This window comes from Chionomys nivalis, chromosome 1, assembly GCF_950005125.1.
Source record: "Chionomys nivalis chromosome 1, mChiNiv1.1, whole genome shotgun sequence".
Classification (NCBI taxonomy): Eukaryota; Metazoa; Chordata; class Mammalia; order Rodentia; family Cricetidae; genus Chionomys; species Chionomys nivalis.
The window spans coordinates 21,125,832-21,146,720 of NC_080086.1; the positions used below are offsets into that span (position 1 = coordinate 21,125,832).

Consider the following 20,889-nt stretch of genomic DNA (forward strand, 5'->3'; position numbering starts at 1 on the left):
TCTTTTACCGGATCAGGTCTCCTTGCCTACTGATGTACCTTCCCAGTGATGGCTCTCTGCAGTGATAGCTCTCCTGGTGCTCCAGTGATGTCTCTCCTTGCTTGTTGCAGGCAAGCCAGTGAAACAAAGGAAGTCTCCTCTGCCTACTTGCCCTGAGGATTTGCCCCCAGCGCCAGACAGACTGAGCTGGATGGTGTTATGTGCCCAAAGAGGAAAGGGGGCAGAAGGAAGAGGGGTTCTGGATGCAAGCTGGGTGGGACAAGAAGAGGGAGGCAGTATGCGGGGTGTAGAGCCCCTGCAGGGAGCCCAGGGAGTATAGGGAGGGGGATGAGGAACTTCAGAGTTCCCTGTCCAGGGCTGCTTCCGCCGCCGCTGGTCACAAACTCACCCCACTGCTGTCTCTCCTGGTGCCAAGATCAGATCTCTGTGCAGGTTGGGTAGTTCGTAAACAAAGCGCCTACCTTGGTTGGTGCAGGCATGCCAGTGAAACAAAGGAAGTCTCGCCTGCCTACTTGCCCTGAGGATTTGCCCCCAGCGCCAGACAGACTGAGCTGGATGGTGTTATGTGCCCAAAGAGCCTGTTTTTGTTTTTTTGAGACAGGATCTTGATATGTACATCTGGCTGTCTTGGCACACACTATGTAGACCAGGCAGCCTAGAATTCACAGAGGTCTGCCTGCTTCTGCATCCCAGTGCTGGGATTAAAGGCATGCACCACCATATCTGGCAATGGTTTTGCCTGTGTTGAGTCTGTATTATTAAATAAATACAAGTATTATCTTATTTAGGAAAATACTTTTTTCAGTGTTCGTGTCCTACTTCATTAGTTCTTTTTGCTTTGAGGTCCATTTTCTTTCAAATAAACTAATAGGAAAGTCCAATGTAACTTAATTTTGTATTCTCAGAGACCAGCACACTATGTAAAACACAGGAGTGTTCCAATCATATGCATAAGGAAGATAGAGTCTCAGGACTGTGGCTATGAGATTCCTCTCTTGGGTTGTATTCAACTCGGTTCTTCATAAAGAAACGTACTTTTCTACAAAAATAAATCAGAAAAACAAATGACTTTCTATCATTAAACTGTGTGTGGTTGTTGTGTGACAGACTGTCCTGGGGAGATGAAGAAACACATGTACTCATCTAGGACAGGCCAAAGTACAGATATTATCAAACTCCAACCTGGTGAACTCAGAGATTTATAAGGATTATTTACAGGGAATATGGGTGAGGGCTTTCCTACAAGATCAGAATTGGCACAGAGATGCTACATCACCAAAGTCCACTCCAGCATGAGTGATCCCTCACAAAAGTTGTAACCCTGGAACATAAAGAACAGGTTTATGGCAGATCATTGGCTAAGAGAGTGTCTGTCTTAGTTACTTTTATTTTGCTGTGAAGAGACACCATGAACAAGGCAACTTATAGAAGTGAGTTTATTGCAAGCTTGACTAAAATTTCAGAAGGTGGGGAGCAGGGCAGCAAGAAGGCAGGCAGACATGCTGTTGGAGCAGAGGCTGAGAGCTCACAACTTGAGACAACAACCAAGAGGCAAAAAGAGAACACTACCGGGTGATGGTGTAGTTTTTGGAACGTGATGGTGTAGTTTTTGGAACACCAACCTCAGTGACCCAACTACTGAAATAAGTCTACACAGCCTCCAACAAAGTCACATCTCCAATAAAGCCTTTTCTTCTAATCCACTCCAAACAGTTTCACCAATGGTAGACCAAGCATCCAAACACATGAGTCTATAGGAGTCATCCTAATTCAAATTCCAAAAGTGTCCTTTCTAGATGCTCAGTTGGTCTGTGCCTCTTCTAGACAATCCTTCTGGTCTCTGGTTCTTCCAGGCAGCTGGACTTGTCTGACAGTGACTCTCAGCAGTCACTTACTGCACATGTGCTCTTGTGGAGGTGGGGACCTAGACAATCTGGATGGTTTTAGGGATGCTCTGAAGCTCTCTTGAGTGGTTTAACTTTTTGTTTTCCTAACCTCCAATCAAGGTTGCGATGGTCTCAGAGGAAACTGCAGCATGACAAAATTAACCCACGAAAGGAATTTGATTGGCATTGTTACCCTGAATTCTAAATCACATAACAACAAAATTATATTCTATTTATAATTCAACATCTTGAGAAATTTTGTAGCCCCTAGTGCAGGGTTTTGTCATAGAATAAAATGGGCCAAAGGAGGCAGCATTACAAGCTTATCCATGAATTGTCTCACCAGACTCAGTAAATCTGTAAGGCTTAGATCATTGTGTGTCCTATTACGGAGATGAAAATGAGAAGAGCAGCAACAATCTCCACTAGACTGTAGCCTCTGTAGGACACTGTCGCCACCTACAGGTCACAGCTGTTCAAGACATCTTCTCACGGGAAATCCCCACTAGATGAATGAAATGATATTTGAGTTTTGTTGTTTTCCTGGCTGCTGATTAACAGTATGTATGCTTCTGTCATGCAAGGCAGTGAGCTACAGAACCCAGACAGTCACATGTTAACAGTGTTCACAGTGTTCCCTGTGCCTAACATTGTTTAGATGCAGTTCAGGAGATAGAAAATTTATATGTTTAAAAGTGCTACAAGCAGCGGGATTATGCAGCAATTATTCATCCATCATTTCATAAGGTCAACCCGTCAGAATCAAAAATTCAGTTGGAGGATGTAAACCAAGATACAAGGTTGTTGGGGTTATTGCTTTTTGAATGGACTGGCTGTAGATTTCTCCTGTAGCTTATTCCCACGTGTTACAAGTTTGGGGTATATTTCCCACAGCTCAGCACATTTTGATCATTTATTGGGCACAATTTTTCTTATAATTTGGGGTATACTGATAACATCTCCTAGCTTTACGTGAAAGCAGTCACACAGTCCAAAAACCTGTTTTCCACTTTGTTCCTTCTTCCCATGTAAACATAGAGTTCTATCTTTCTAAATTATCTTTATTGGCAGCATTTAGTCAGTGTTAAGTCTCCAGGGAAAAGTATTTCATTTAAGACATCTCCAGATAGCAAATGACATAGAATTGCTACATGCCTAAAACTGTTGTTTCATAGCTGTCCACACAAGTAAACAAAAATAAGCATGCCCTGGTTTTACCTTGCTTGCAGATGTAATGATCACTTAGTTTCACTGGTAAATGCCTTAACTGGACCCTGAAAAGGTCTGAGGGGCTGGATCCACAAAGACCCCAATTTTAGGCTGTATGCAGCCTTTAATTTCATCACCTGAAAGGCACAAAGATTTCTGTGAGTTTAAAGCCAGCCTGGTCTACATAGTGAGTTCCAGGACATTCAGGGCTACATAATGAGACTTTCTCCTGAAGAAAAAACAGGAAAAGAAACAAACAATACCATGTTTATTTTAGCACTCTAACTTAAAAGCAAAATAAGACTAAGGGACTGGAGAGATGGCTCAGCAGCTAAGAGGCCAAGCTGCTCTTGCAAAGGAATCAGTTTTTGTTCCTAACACTCCATGGTAGCACATAAACACCCTTACTCAAGTGTCAGGGAATCCAGCGCCCTCTTCCAACCTCAGCAGACACCAGGTATGTACATGTTCTACAGACAGACAAACAGACATAGACACACACAAGCAACTATACACATAAATATAAAATAAATAAACCTAAAAATAGAAAAGTAAGCTTAAAATAACAACAACATGAATCTCAATCATAGATCTAAAGGCTGGAGAGAGGTTCGAAACATCTTGTTGGACTATAATTTCCAATATGACCTTGTTTCTTTTGGAGGTTTAAAGGCAAACTCTTCCTTGGCCTAACCATCTATACAGACTACCTGCTTCCCATGAAGAGTCCCATCTTCCATCTTCAGACCCAACAGTGTAGCATCTTTAACTTTTTCTCTGATGTTCTGTGTCTCTCTTAAGGAACTCCATGGTCAGGTTAGACAACCTACTTGATCCAGTAAAATCTTTCCATCTCTAGGTCTCTACTTAAATAATATCTGAAAAGTCAGATTTACTCTAAAGGTGTCCTATGTACAGGACAGGAGTTTAGGACAACTGTGTTCTGGGAATCATGGCTCTTGAAACTACACATGTATGAATTCAAACAACCATCAAGCTTCAAGAGTCATATTGAATGTGTCTGCTTTTGCTCCAAAAGCTGCGACCTTTGCCTGATGAAACATTGTCCTTTATGCTCCTCATGCATCCAATCTCTCTACCATGTCGGGTTGACTGAACAGAAGACTCAAGGGCAGTGAGGCAGAGGGAACAGGCTGCTAATTTTCATAACATTTTGCTATTTTTTATCTTTTTAACAATTTTTGTAAGTCATTACCTTTAATTGTTCCCAGGATTTTTTCATACTACATGGACTCAAGAGTCAACAGTGTCCCTTGAGAGCCACAGTAAACTCCCTGGTTCTCTAAGCTGAACTGGGATGCACCTGTTCCTTAGTTCACAGCTGCCCCTGCTACCTGGGAAGAATAGACTCCTGGGGAAGGTGTTGCCTCACTGTTGAAGGTGAAATTCATAGGAAAATACATTTTAAATGTCTATACCAAAAGAAATACAGAAGAAAATTCTGCAATCAGAAGAAAAAAATCCACATAAAAAATCAGCAAGGAAAAAGGAGGAGAAGGCAGAGACAGAGAAGTAGGAGAAGCCAGGGGACAATATTATGAATTATGATTTACTGTAGAAAATAACACTGAAGAATTATGTTCAACAGGAGGATTGAGATAGAAAAGAAGATGCCATGAGGAATGGGAACAAGTCTCTCCATTCATATTTTAAGAAGGAAGAGTGGATAGAGAAAGGAAAAGAGATAAAGACAGAGAGAGAGAGAGAGAGAGAGAGAGAGAGAGAGAGAGAGAGAATATCAAGAATTCTTGAATGATTTCCCCTACTCCAGGCAGCTATCAATTGCCAATACCTTCTTAGTAAGATGAGGGGCATGGAGAAGTCCTTCCATGTAGGTCAGAAGTTTATATGCATCTTTATTGTGCAGCTTGTGCAGATAAGCTCAGCTAATGTGAGTTCTTAAGTGCTATAGTCCTGTCATGTACTGTGGGGAACCAAACTGACCCAAGACGTATGATTACAATACAAACAGAATTTGAATACTGTGGCTTCCTCCAGGAATACACTGAGAAAGGTCTGTCTGACACAGGAGTCAATTTCTTATAGGAATAAAAGTCATTGTTTCTAGGAACCTGACCTATCCCCTAGAGCAGTGTTTATCAGTCCTTAGGCAGCTGTACCTGATGTGTCCCATGTTCTCTTTGCCAACATTGCCTGTCTTAGCTCTTTGCTGACCTTGGTCATTTCCCCCTACAGATAGTATATAAGATATTATACTTCTTAATAAACTCACTTGGCATAAGTCCTCAGCTTATACAAGACCCCATGGTCCCAGATATTGCTATTGTCTTCTTTATTTCTCATTCCAGGTCCTGCCACTCATCACTTTGACATTTGAAACCCTTATTCCTGCATGTTCAGATCAAAGTTTCTATTTCACAGCACTCCTCCCCTCAGCTGGTTCTTTCTGACTCTTCTCTAATATCCTTTGGACCTTGGGCATGGCAATTGATAAAGACATCTTATTTGTGAGTGGGTCCTCAGACCCTTATGCTCAGCAGTTTGATCTATTATGAATTTCAGCATTGACTACCACCTACCAAACTCCTGGTAGCAAAGCCCAGGTTTGGATGTTCAGACAGAAATATTTGGAAGAAAATTTGACTGGATGACCACTTAGTAAAATAACAGTATCAGGTTCTACCCTAGAGCCTACTAGCCCCTCAGCCATGGGATTCTGGCCAACATTATAGTTCCAAGCATGAAGTTCCCTCCAGACCTCAGATACAATCAGAAGGTGCTTTGTTACCAGTCAACAAAAGTGCCACTAGTGCAGCAGTAGGCACATCAAACATACTAGTCAAGGTTGTAGTCCATAGGTCCAGCCTTGAAAAAAAAGGCTATTTTTTCTGCCTAGCTGCTTGAATAGCATCTGCTGGCTATTTGAAAGCTAGCCAGGCAGGATAAAGTTTCCTGGTGGGTTTGACATTGATTTCTCTAAGTCCTGTACCAAAGCACATGGAGTCTTGTAGTAGCTGCCCACTTGTTTGTTCCCAGCTGCTCAGACTTCAAATAACCACACAGAAACTATATTAATTAAATTACTGCTTGGCCTATTAGCTCTAGTATCTTATTAGCTATCTCTTACATATTAATTTAATCATTTTCTATTAATTTGTGTATTGCCACGTGGTTGTGGCAAGATGAGTAAGGTTCCAGCTCATCTGTCCCTAGTAGTGTCTACAGGGCATCTCCCTGATTCTTCCTTCTTTCTTTAAGCATTCAGTTTAGGTTTCCTCACCTACCTCTATTCTGCCCTGCTATGCCCAAGATAGATTCTTTATTAACCAGTGGTATTCACAGCATACAGAGGAAAATCCCACATCAGGGTCTTCAGCAATAGGATCTTTCCATACAGTTTTGGGAGATAACCAAGGACAATGGCAGTAGCCTATATTGTTTTAGAGAATGCTGTGGTCTTCCAGCACAGTAATTCAGAGAGAGGTATCCTATTCCCTGCACTTCAATTTTTGCTTACTGACCCAATTCTTTTGGGAACAACATTGCCCACCTATGCAAATATTTAACATTGCAACTCTTTTTCTAAGTAAGATTTTTAAGTTAGCATATTAAGCAGTGGGTTTTCATTGGTACTTGTATATATTCTTAGTTTTGGTTCACCCAGCCTCTTCTCTTAATCTCCCTACCCTCACTTAATCCTCAGCACTCAGTATATCCCAATTTTGGTTTACCCATCCTCTCTTCTCAAGCTTCTCCAGTTCCACATAGTTCTAGCTCCCAGAATTCCCACTTTTCCTTTCACATTGCATTTGTTCTACAATCCCTCCAGTGATATGTTTTAACTGGGTTGTGTATGGCTTTCCATACATCCCTGCTTTGGATTAGTCCCCACTCCTTCCCCATACTAGCAGCTGATTTTCTTCATTGTTCCCAGCCCTTCTATGCCTAAGGATTTTTACCACCAATATTCCTTCTCTCTACTAACATGGTATCTACAATCTTCTATCCCCCTTCTCTTAGCATAAAGATCCCTTTCTAGTTTCCTGACTCCCACTTGTACTCAATGTTAAACACACAAAACAAGAGATTTCAAGCTAAGATCTGCATGAGAAAATATGCAGTGCTTGATTTTCTGGGCCTAGGTTAACACATTAACTACAATTTTTTCTATTTCCATCCATTTCCTTGAAAATTTCAGGACTTCATTTTTTATGGATAATATTACATTGTGAATGTGTATCATGTTTTTCATATTTATTCACCTATTAATGAACATCAGTGTGGATTACATTCCTGACTATCATGAACGGAAATGAATGAAATGTATGCCCTGGCAACGTTTAAGCATGCATTGGCTGCCTGTATATGGCAGTTCTGTTGAACTTGTCCATATTGGGTTTCATGACATAAGTTGATGAGGACGACTGACGAGGTCTCTTCCTCAAGAGGGTGCCAGATCTCATTACAAATTGTTGGGTGCCACTATGTGTTTGGTAGGAATTGAAATCAGGACCTCTGGAAGATCAGTACCACTGAGCTTTAACCACTGAGCCAAAATGAGTGTACAAGTTTTCTGTAGTAAAATATCAGTTCTATTGAGTACACACCAGAGGTGGTGTACCTAGGTTATATGGCAGTTTTGCCTCTAGTAGTTTGTGAAACCTTCAGTCTAGTTTCAAAAGTAGCTGGACTAGTTTACACTCCCACCACTATGTATATGAGTAGTCCTTTTGCTAGGTATGGTACCATAATCCTTTAATTCCAGCACTCAAAGGCAAAGGCAGGCATATTTGTGTAAATTTCAGGCCAGCATGTTCTACACAGAAAGTCACAGTACAGCAGGGCTATGTCAAAAGACCCCCATCTCAAAACTCCAATACAAGTAAATAAATAAATACATTATTTTTTCAAAGAATTTAATTGGATAATCAAAAGATGTTATGTAATTTAACAAAGGCTACAATTATGACTTGCTACAAACTAATGTCTAATTTGTGTTGATTCTGGCACTTCTGATTCCTTCATTATTCAGAAAGGTCCCTTTTTCAGTCACTCTGATATGAAGCCTAAAATAAAACAAGAAATAACTAATGTTCATAGTGTGGATAACAACATTTATTACCCAGAATTATCTCTAACTGATGTAGGAGAGTCATCTGTCTATGTGTTACTTTCATTGGTTAATAAAGAAACTGCCTTGGGCTTTGATAGGCCAGACCTTAGGTGGGTGGAATAGACAGAACAAAATGCTGGGAGGAAGAGGGTAGTGAGTCAGACGCCACGGAGCCAGCCGCCAGGTCAGACATGCTGAATCTTTCCCGGTAAGCCACCACCTCATGGTGCTACATAGATTATTAGAAACTGGTTAGTCAAGATGTGAGAGTTAGCCAAGAAGATGCTGGAACTAATGGGCCAGGCAGTATTTAAAAGAATACAGTTTCCATGTTATTATTTCCAGGGCTAAGCCAGGGAGCCGGGAGCTGGGTGGCAGGAACGCAGCCTGCTGTTCCTTCTAAAAATGGCTCCCAGACATGGATAAATGAATCCACAGAAAGCCTGAGAAAGCTTGGGAAAGAATAGAGTAAAGCATGTTTTCTTGGTAGCAGCAATTTCTCACGTCTGCTCTGCTTGCTAGAGGTAAGCAAGCGCTGTCATCTAAGAGAGGCTTCCTGACTCAGCTTTAGCTGCAAAACCCTACAGCCCTTTTAAGAGATCCTACCACGAAAAACTTAAATGGTGCTGATGAAAAGCTGAATGCATGCTTTTCGGTTTTCAGCCATATCAGGAAAAAAGCTGCACCATTTTAAAATGCCGGTTTTCTGGGCCATTCTGCCAGGACAAACTCTGACTCTTTCAGTCAGGCAGTCCAACTAATTGTGGTCTGTGAGCAGAATGCTGCACCTTGCTTGCTGGCAGGGACCTTGAAATGCCATAGAGTTGTGGCAATAAACATGACTACAGCCAGTACCTCAGCCATGAGGCTGAAATCGCAGAAAGCTAAGGAATGTGCTGGATTCAGCCGTCAAAGCCACGGCTTTAATTCTACCCATATTCCTTAGTAAATTAAAGGCTCATGTGGTCAGAAAAAGAGAGAGAGATACAGAAAAGATAGATTCAAAGACAGAAAACTTCTAAATGGTTTACAGTGTGTTAAAAATATATGTAGGCTAAAGGTTAAAGTTCTTAAAGTAAAAAAAAAAAAGACAGTATTGGGTACACAACTTTAATCCCAACACTTCAGAGGCAGAGGTAGATTGACCTCTGTGACTTCAAGGTGTGGTAGCACACACCTTTAATCCCAATGCCTGGGAGGCAGAAACCAACGGATCTCTGTGAGTTCAAGGACAGCCTGGTCTACAGAGTTATTCCAGAACAAAGATATACAAAGAACTTGTCTCAAAAATTAAAAATAAACAAAATAGAGTGTAGTGATGGGGCGAGCAGGCCTGCTTTTAGTTCCACCCAACTCCCGCATGGCTAGCTTAGCCCCAGAATAACAACATACAAGCTGCATTCATTTAAACACTGCCAGGCCCATTATTTCGTGCCTCTTCTTGGCTAACTCTCACATCTTGATTAACCCATTTCTATTAATGTGTGTAGCACCACTAGGTGGTGGCTTACCAGAAAACATTCAGCATGTCTGACATGGCGGCTGGCTCCATTGCATCTGACCCACTACCTTCTTCCTCCCAGCATCTGTTCTGTCTACTCCACCCACCTAAGGGCTGGCCTATCAAATGGGCCAAGGCAGTTTCTTTATTAACCAATGAAATCAACACAAACAGAAGACCCTCCCACATCATTTTTTTTAAACAGAAAAAGGGGAAATGACGTAGGTGGGTCTTTATCTATCTGTTGCTTTCATTGGTTAATTAATAAAAAAAAACTGCTTGGCTTGATAGGTTAGAATATAGGTAGGCAGGGAAGACAGAACAGAATTCTGGGAAGAGGGAAGTGAGGCAATCGCCATGCCTCTCCTCTCTGGGTGAGACGCAATGGAGCCAACCACCAGGTCAGACATGCTAAATCTTTCCCAGTAAGCTACCACCTCATAGTGCTACACAGATTATTAGAAATGGGTTAATCAAGATGTGAGAGCCAAGAAGAGGCCAGATATAACGGGCCAGGCAGTGTTTAAATGAGTACAATTTGTGTGTTGTTATTTCGGGTGTAAAGCTAGCTGTGTGGGAGCAGAGCAGGATGAAAAGCAGGCCTGCTCATCTCATCACTACAAATGGCGCCCTCACCTATCACTACAATAGAGGTTAAAATAAAGCCACACAAAGATAGAAAATACAGAGAATCTTGACACTGTATGCTATTATGCTCTCTTTGAATTGTTTGAATGCTGAGGAAGGAGCAACAGACACTAAAAGATATTTGTTTATAAATGCTGCTGAATTAATCCAAGATAGACACTTTGGAAATACCTTGACTTCAAAATTTGGATCTAAGGTTATGATGCTTTGGAAAAGTTCTTGTTTTATTTTCACAGAGGATGAGACCCTGTGGATTGCTTCTCTCCCAATATGGTATGATAGACCACACCCTCCTGAAAGGTTGCTGTGAACACCCTCAAAAAATTACTTTACGCCCTTTTCGTCAAGATGGCGCCAAAAGCGAAGAAGGAAGCTCCTGCCCCTCCCAAAGCTGAAGCTAAAGCGAAGGCCTTGAAAGCCAAGAAGGCAGTGCTGAAAGGCGTCCACAGCCACAAAAAGAAGATCCGCACATCGCCCACCTTTCGGCGGCCCAAGACCCTGCGGCTACGAAGGCAGCCTAAATACCCCCGGAAGAGCGCGCCCAGGAGGAACAAGCTTGACCACTATGCCATCATCAAATTCCCCCTGACCACCGAGTCAGCCATGAAGAAGATAGAAGACAACAACACCTTGTGTTCATTGTGGATGTCAAGGCTAACAAGCACCAGATCAAACAGGCTGTGAAAAAACTCTATGACATCGATGTGGCCAAAGTCAACACCCTCATAAGGCCCAACGGAGAGAAGAAGGCATATGTTCAGTTGGCTCCTGATTATGATGCTCTGGATGTTGCCAACAAAATTGGAATCATCTAAACTGAGCCCAGCCGGCTAATTCTAAATATACACTTTTTCACCATAAAAAATGCTGCTTGGTCTTTTTTTTTCACTTTCTGGTTGAGCTGCTGACATTGCTGTACTGTGGTATAAACTAAGGTATATGCTTATATGGGATGGGTGCCGGGAAGTGTTTTCCCAGCTCTGAGAAAAAAATAAATCTATTTACTCCATTGGAAAAAAAATTACTTTACTCAACTGCCAACTGAGATGAACCTGGTACACAGGTTATACCATGAAAAACCTGAATAACAGCTCCCCTAAACAGCAGGAAGAAGTTTGGAGAGAGATAACTATGTCCATATTCCAAAATATTGCTTATAAGTGTTCTTTTATATTTAAAGGGGGATATGATATAGATATGAAAATTTTGCATTGATATGGATTTTGCTTTAGTGGTTTAAATTTAAGGTCAGTTTTGTTATATTTATATGTGTTTCTGCTCTTGACTAAGGTATTGCGATTATGTAGTTCATTTAAGAATGTAATGTATAATTAAGAAATATAGGTTGCTAATAAATAATCGTGGATAATAGTCAAGCTTGTAGTCATGTTAGTTAGATTTTCTAGATATGTAGAGATATATTTCAGTTATATAGGCATTCTTCACATCTTTCAAAGACTACAGAATATGGCATTTTAAATGTTTTAATAACTTAGGGCTTTTCATGACAATGAGACATGTCTGCTCTTGGCAGCACCAGCTACTTCAAGTTGAGGATGGGCATTGAAAAGGCTCCTTACGGAGTTTGATAGCCATTTGGGCAAGAAACTGCTCTTGCCTGGACTGTTGCATAAACTGGACACAAAGTACCCGCAGAGAGAGGACTGCTCAACTTGCCTAAAGGTGAGATGGTCTTTCAGGATTCCTAATTTATGAAAGAGTCTGCGAGACATTCTGCAGGACACAGCAAAAAGTGACTGAACTGTCTTTGAAATTTCCTGCTTTGTGGAAGAGTCTGCTGGATAATATGGACCTGAAGACTGAAGATAGATGCTCCAACGGTACAGAGGGAACTTTGGGTGACTGTCCAGGCAGCAAGATGTCTCTGTCATTTCTACAGTTTTGGAAGTTGCTTACTTCTTGTTTACTTAGGTAACATTATATCCTTCTGAAATCTTTGATGGAGTCGAAGAATAGTTAGTTATAGTTTTCCTTTGTTATTATAACAGATAAAATAGATCTGAATATTGTAACTGTAATTCTTTCTTGATAACTGTTTTGTTATATGTAATTTTACTGTGTTAAAGTGAAAGCCTTTCTTTTTTGTTTAAACAGAAAAAGGGGAAATGATGTAGGAGAGTCACCTGTCTATGTGTTACTTTCATTGGTTAATAAACAAACTGCCTTTGCCTTTGATAGGCCAGTCCTTAGGTGGGTGGAATAGACAGAACAGAATGCTGGGAAGTAGAGGGTAGTCAGACGCCATAGAGCCAGCTGCCAGGTCAGACATGCTGAATCTTTCCCGGTAAGCCACCACCTCGAGGTGCTACACAGATTATTAGAAATGGGTTAGTCAAGATGTGAGAGTTAGCCAAGAAGAGCTAATGGGCCAGGCAGTGTTTAAAAGAATACAGTTTTTATGTTATTATTTCCAGGGCTAAGCTAGCTATGTGGAAGTCAGGCGGGATGAAAAGCAGGCCTGTTTGCCCCATCACTACATCTAACAAGCCAACTGTGCCTTTTTATGTGGATAAGCAAATATCAAATGTTCATCATCAGAGCAATCTTACTTCAACATTTGATTTATTTATATCCTGGAGGCCTTTGTTTGAATTCCACACATGTATCACTCATGCACAAATAAGTATACACAACCAGACTCGGGCATATGTCACTGAACCCATGATTGCTGCAACGTTCATAAAACTGCTGTCATTAAGAACTTTGCTGAAGATATTTTCAGCTTTCTAAACTGAAATTTGGAAATTTCATAAATGTGTGAAACTTTAAAAAAGACTTCTTTGTAAAGACCTACAATAAATTACTTTGATTTATGGAAGTAATTGGGACCCTAGATTTTCCAGGGAAATAGTAGAATAGTATATGAACCAGACACAGTGGAATATGCCTTTAATCCCAAAATTTAGGAGGCAGAGATATATGGATCTGCGAGATCAAGACCAGCATGCTCTACAGAGCAAGTTCCAGGATAAACATGGCTACAAAGAGATATCTTGTCTCAGAAAATATATAGTTATTAATATGATATATATGATGTTATATATGATATTAATATCATATATGTGATATTTTATATATGTTATTAATATCATATATATTATATTTTCTACACACACATATATATATATAAAATATCCCACTGAAATGCATGTCATCCAAACAAGAGCTATCTTAGCGTGTGCTCTGACAAAGAGAATTCAGAGGGAATTCACATGGACCTGGAGCCTGTGCTTATGTGAACAGGTGCAGCTGTGCAAGAGGAGGATAGATTAGTCACACCCGTGCACTTCCACAGTGACTTCCTTGGGTTTCATAATCCCAGTGTCCACCTTCATTTCTGTCTACATGCTTCACAGGCTGTTTATCAGCAAGGAGAAATTTTAAATTGATGAAGGAGTGGGAAAGAGATACCCTAGATGCCACCATCACACTAAAGTAGATATAAATATTGTAACTATAATTCTTGCTTGATAACTGTTTTGTTATATGTAATTTTACTATGTTAAAGCCTTCCTTTTTGTTTACACAGAAAAGAGGAAATGGTGTGAGAGGTCTTTCTGTCTATGTGTTGCTTTTATTGGTTAATGAATAAAGAAACTGCTTTGGCCTATTGATAGGGCAGAACTTAGGTAGGCATGGAAAATTGAACTAAATGGTGGGAGAAGGAAGGTGGAGAGAGAGAGACACCATGGATCCACAACTGGAGATAGATGTGCTGAAACTTTGCTGGTGATGCACAGATTAATGAAGATGGGTTAAATTATGGTGTAAGAGTTAGTCGACAAGAAGTTAGAGCTAATGGGCCAAGCAGTAATTTGATTAATACAATTTCTGTGTAATTATTTTGGGTCTAAGCTAACTGGGCAGCCAGGATGAACAAGCAACTCCATGCAACAAAACCACAGCAAATAAGGGCTTTCTAAAATTGTAGCTAATGAACAGAAGGACAGAAAAGGTGCTCAGATTTGGGGAGATGTAGAGCTAGCTGGGAGGAACCTCAGGGGAAGTTGAAGGTGACCTACTGGTCCCAAACATGTAAAAAATTGCTCTGGCAAGATGTGCCCTTTTCTCCCATTTCTCCTGCCTTGCTAAAAACTATTACATTATATTCCTAAAGCTCGCTACAAAGATATATTCCCTTATTTGGTGACTTCCTCTTCTTGAGGCTCATTACCAAAGTCCAAAAACCAAAGTATTGAATGATGGAGGTCATTGGTTAAATAATAAAGAAACTGCTAAGCAGTGTTTACAGTTTCCGTGTAATTATTTCGGGTAAAGCTAGCTGGGTGGCTGGAAGCTGAGTGGTGGGATGCAGCCCAGCCGCCGCTCATATTTCAACAGGCCCTCATAGGTTAGAACATAGGTGGGTGGAGTAAACAGAACAGAATGCTGGGAGGAAGAGGAAGTGAGCAGATGCAGGGCAGCTCCTCTCAGAGTCAGATGCGATGCCGCTCTTCTCTGGGGCAGATGCAATGAAGCAAGCTGCCAGGTCAGACATGCTGAATCTTTCCTGGTAAGACTGGTGCTACACAGACTATTAGAGATGGGTTGATCGGGATATGAGAATTAGCCAGTAAGGGCTAGAGCTAATGGGCCAGGCAGTGTTTAAAAGAATACAGTTTTTGTATTGTTATTTTGGGGCATAAGCCAGCCAGGCGACCAGGAGCTGGAGCGGCAGGAACGCAGCCCGCAGCTCCCACAACAGAATGGCGCCCAACGTGGGGCACGAACCCACGACCCTGAGATTAAGAGTCTCATGCTCTACCGACTGAGCTAGCCAGGCGACCAGGAGCTGGGGCAGCAGGAACGCATCCCGCAGCTCCCACAACAATTGAAGTCCAGAAATCAAAAGTCCCCTTTGACTGTCCCAATTAACATGCCCAATCAAAGCAAACCAGCTCATCCTTCTATGGGGTTTCCCCTTTTACCTTTATAAAATTTCAGTCATCTATGAGCCATGTCAGTCTCCTCTCTATCCAGAAACAACCCTTTATCCCTCAGGGAAAAATATCCCTTCCCCCTCTCTTTGTCTTCTTCCCTTTCCCTTCTCCTTTGTTTTCCATCCCCTATATTGCCTTTTAGTCCCTGTCATTTGTCCCTATGGGACAAATAAATCTCCTTTGTGCTAAGAACTTGTTCTTTGGGTATCATGTACTTATACTGGTTCTTTCGGTCCTTTCAGATGTAGAACTTGATGTGACAGACTCTGCATGTGCACACACACACACACACACACACACACACACACATTGTACTTTTGAACAATGCCTCATTTATTCCTTCCCATATAATTGCCATCAGATTACACACACTCTCATCTCTCATAGCTAGAACTCACACACATTATAACACATGGACACAGTGAAGGAAAAAGGATCTGAAAACTTATGAGCTGTTATATTCAGTGCTGCTTGCTCCCTTCCATTGATGCTCTGGTGACTCTTTGTGCAGGCCAATCCAAAGAACAGATTTCCCCCTTCAGGAAATCTTGTCATAAAACATGGATAGCAAATACATGAGTCTCAGTTTCAAATGACCCATGGAGTATCTCTGCCCTACAGCCTCCTCTAAGGATGGCTCAGGGTGTAACTGAGGAGTACAGGCTCTGGGGCTAGAATAGTCCTCAGTTCTCAGTGGATCCTTTGATGTCTATAGTCCTGCAGTACCTAATTTGAATGGCACACCCCTCTGTGGTTGGGAAAGTCCAAGTTTATGCCTATCTCTCTAGAATATCAGTAGTGCTCACAGGTATGCAATGAGTCAACCATGGATGTCATCTTTCCCCTGTATTACCCTATGAATTGCAACATTCTCTCCAACTTGAAACAGTTCTTAAGATGGAAGGGAAGTCCAAGAGCCACTGGAAGACAAATGATCACAGGTCTGAGAGAAGAGAAACTTTGCAGATTCTCTAGGGCCCCTCCCTAACTGTATAAACAAAAGTAAACAGGTGCTGGGATGGAGCCTCTGTTCAATCAAACTGCAGAAAGAGATACTGGATGGTTAAGTTTCCTACAAGAGGCATAGGGCACCCTGGGATTGCAGGTTTGGTGGAGTCAGTACCCCTATTGGGGTGGAGTTTCTGATAATGAAGCTACATTTGAGTCATTCCTGCTCATTTCCTATACTCCTTTCCTATACTCCTGTTGAAGGGCAGACAAAATGCAGCAAGCATCGACATTGGTTATGATCAACAAGATTACTCAGGAAATATTAAGTTACATAGAAATAGCATGCAGACTAGCAGACCCTGTCTTTGGAGAAAATAGAATTGTCACGGTTGTGCCCAGATTATGACCCCCAGAGAGAGATCACCAGAGAGGTCCAGACTGTAATAAGCAAGGTTCAATTAGCATAATACAAACATGTTTGGAACCCATCTCTAACCCCACTGCAGTGAGGTAGAGAGAAGTTGAAGCTCCTCTGTGGGGTAAGCTTTTAAAGGTGTAAATACAAAGAGGCCATTTGAAGCTGATTTGGTCTTTTGCTCTCTCCCATCCTGCTATGTCAGTTAATTCTTTGTTCTTGGAGCAAGGCCATCTTTATCAGCCTGTACCATGTGGCCAGGCATAATTTCTCAGGTGGGAGGGGGAAAGGCCACTACCTTCTTGGGAACAAGTAAGTCTGAGTTTCTATTTTTAAAACATTCTGCTAGAAAATTCCTTTTTGTCCCTTTGAGAATAAGGGGTAAGGGTCCCACATTCCCCACTCCTCTTGGTCCTAGGGAGGCTCATTCATGAGCAAGCTTTGTTAACTTTGGTCAAATTGTCTCTTATAATCCTAAAACTGTTCAGAGTCTTTTCAGGGTTATTTTTTTTTTTGGACTTAGCACTTTAACCAGGGATTACCAGATGATGTATTCTTTTAATTAGTTCCAGCTGACTTTGTGGTATCGTTGTCAAGAGTTAACAAAGGTGAAATGCTAGTCAAAAACAAAGAGAAAATTTCAGGAACATTTGGTTTATGTACTCTGTTGAAGTGCCAGGGAGCATTCACATAGGCTAAACTGGTTCACATCAGTTTTTAGCAAGTCCAGGCTCCACAGTCATTTGGAGCAGGTTATAGTCAGCAATTAATGCATTAATGCTTGGTTGTGTCTGCCAACCAAGGGGAAACCTATTGAGACAAATTTAAACTAGGAGCAGAAGTTAATACATTTGAAACTTTTAGGCCCATATTAAAATCCATATTATAGAAAAAGCAAATAACAGATATCTATAAAACAGCAAAAATAGATTCATACTTTTGAGTTCTAGAAAAAACACAACTTTGGGTTAAAAGTGTACAAACTTATAATTAGAAAATCCTGAGCTTGTGACCCAAACAGTATGTAGTCATTGTTTTATCACTTATTCTTAGACCTTTATATATAATGACCTAACAAGCTGGCTATAGCTTTGTGGAAGGATCTGGATACCTTTTGCTCTTAAACTGATATTATAGCTGCCCTACCCATTAATACAATCAGAGATCTTAGAAGAATAAGTAAATTATACTTAAGTACAGACAAAGAGAAAAATGACAGAGACCAGCCCATATACAGTCATACCCAGGTCTCCAAAGCATTGGAGGCAGCAGTATCAGAACAGCAGGCTTTACCAGGCCCATAAGGTGATTGGTTTCTGTGGAAGAGGGACATGGAAAAGATTGACCTTATTGGAAAAAGTGGTGCAATCAATTTTCCAGTGTCCACAGTCTGGGCTGGGTCCTGGCAGCGGGTCATAGCATCGGGGCATCTTACTCAGCAGTCAGCATTGTTGTTATCCAGGTGGAGACATCGTGGTGTCCCATAGTCTTCTTTGGAGACCTTGGGTCACTGTGAGGATCTGGGAGTCTCTGATATAAGCTTTTTAAACATTATTTTAAATGCCATATTTTATAGATTTCTGAAGTATTTAGGGCTATCCAGGTATATCCGATTAAAAAAAAACTTTATTTTAAATAACTAGTTTTAAGCTTTAAAAACATATACAGGGGAATAAATAAGGCTTATCCCTGTACGTATATCAGTAATTTGAGGATAACAGATTATTAACTTGTATTTTTAACAATTTGTATCTTGGGTATATTCCCAAGAGTGGTATTGCTGGGTCCAGGGGTAGGTTGATCCCGAATTTCCTGAGAAACCGCCATACTGCTTTCCAAAGTGGTTGCACAAGTTTGCATTCCCACCAGCAATGGATGAGTGTACCCCTTTCTCCACAACCTCTCCAGCAGAGGCTATCATTGGTGTTTTTTATTTTAGCTATTCTGACAGGTGTAAGATGGTATCTTAATGTTGTCTTGATTTGCATCTCCCTGATCGCTAAGGAAGTTGAGCATGCTATCATACAACAAAAGTATATGCTCAACTATGTTCATAGCAGCATTGTTTGTAATAGCCAGAACCTGGAAACAACTTAGATGCCCTTCAATGGAAGAATGGATGAAGAAAGTATGGAATATATACATATTAGAGTTCTACTCAGCAGTAAAAAAACAATGACTTCTTGAATTTTGCATACAAATGGACGGAAATAGAAAACACTATCCTGAGTGAGGTATCCCAGACCCAAAAAGAGGAACATGGGATGTACTCACTCATATTTGGTTTCTAGCCATAAATAAAGGACATTGAGCCTATAAATCGTGATCCTAGAGAAGCTAAATAAGAAGGTGAACCCAAAGAAAAACATATAAGCATCCTCCTGAATATTAACCTTCATCAGGAGATGAAAGGAGACAGAGACAGAGACCCACATTGGAGCACCGGACTGAAATCTCAAGGTCCAAATCAGGAGCAGAAGGAGAGAGAGCACGAGCAAGGAACTCAGGACCGCGAGGGGTGCACCCACACACTGAGACAATAGGGATGTTCTATCGGGAACTCACCAAGGCCAGCTGGCCTGAGTCTGAAAAAGCATGGGATAAAACCAGACTTGCTGAACTTAGCGGACAATGAGGACTACTGAGAACTCATGAACAATGGCAATGGGTTTTTTGATCCTACTGCACGTACTGGTTTTGTGGGAGCCTAGGCAGTTTGGATGCTCACCTTACTAGACCTGGATTGAGGTGGGTGGTCCTTGGACTTCCCACAGGAGAGGGAACCCTGATTGCTCTTTGGGTTGACGAGGGAGGGAGACTTGATCAGGGGAGGGGGAGGGAAATGGGAGGCGGTGGAGGGGAAGAGGCAGAAATCTTTAATAAATAAATAAATAAATAAAAATAAACAAAAATAAAAACAAAAAACAATTTGTATCTTTAAGAAGATCAGAATTATATAGCATATTTTTATCAGATTGAACCTTTAAATTGATGATCTTAGCAAAGACAATGAGGCTAAAATCTAAACACTAACAATATGAAACATTTTTAAAGCATACATGTTTTATAACCTATTTTATTTTATTGTAGCTGATGCTTTGGGTGACTATCACCTGGCATTAGTGTTTTTAAGGTCTTTTTGCGACTGTTCTTTCTTTGGGAATCTAGTCTCAGTGGTAACTGACATACTTGTGTATAAAAGCATTGAGGTGGCAGCTTTTCAATTAAAAAAAAGCATAAAACAGTTTTAACATTATCTATATCAAAAAAAAAAAAACCCAAATTTTTGCTAACCCAAATCTAATGACCAGAGTTCAGAGGAAAAATTTACAAGTACAAAATTATAATTACCATAGACTAACTTTTTAAGCATACATAATTTTTTTAAGAAATAGACATGACCCTTTAACAAGACAAAGAAGGCTTTTTAAAACCAGAATTAACTGTTAAACATTTAGGTACAAGAAATTACAGCAAACATAGTTGATATCTTTCGGCCTTTTATAACTTTAAGTGTGGCTCTCTCTCGAATTTTGTTCTATTGGTTTAGCCAGACATTTTTAGTCTCCTGTCTTTTTTATTAAAGACTTTTTTGCCTCTTATGTAAATTCTTATTAAATTCTTTTTGTGGCTTTGTAACCCATTGGATATAAATGACTAAAACTTATATATATATTTTTTTTCCTGTGGAAACAAAAGCATTTTCAAACATAATGCATCATTGATATTTACTTTAAAATCAACACTTTTTAAAGTATACAGGCTGGTATAATTTAACATTTCTTATAAGCAGTATCAGGATAGAAAAGGGTTAAGATGGGAAACCACTGGCCAGCAGAAGAGACCATATCACAGTGTTATCACAGTGAAGAACTTGGCTTTTAATGTTTCTAAAAAGAATTTTTGTTAGTTTTTCTCTGGCCACAATCTCAGAGTCTCTGTTTTTTATTTGTTTAGTTTTTCAGTTGTAAGTAGTCGATTTCCTTTGCACAGGCTTGTAGGTTCCTCTCCCTGTCCAAAGGGGTTTACAGAGACCCTCAAGAAGCTCAGACAGGGCCTGCACAAGGGGGCATGGAGGAAAATGCTCACGTCCCAGGTACCTCCCTGGCTGTAAGGTCCAGCTGTGCCCCAGAGCTGTGATGCTTCTTGAGCCACTGCAGGCCGTGATCCTTGTTGTTGCCTGTTGTCTCCTCCTGCCAGGGCTGTGCCATGTTGCACTTCCT

The 20,889-nt window shown here is 40.8% G+C and overlaps 1 non-coding gene across 1 annotated transcript; it reads right to left on the minus strand.

Moving 5' to 3' along the window:
• Nucleotides 1-15,070: 15,070 nt before the first annotated feature.
• Nucleotides 15,071-15,143, minus strand: Trnak-cuu (transfer RNA lysine (anticodon CUU)). Its single transcript has one exon. It is a non-coding gene; the product is annotated as a tRNA-Lys (tRNA).
• Nucleotides 15,144-20,889: the final 5,746 nt, after the last annotated feature.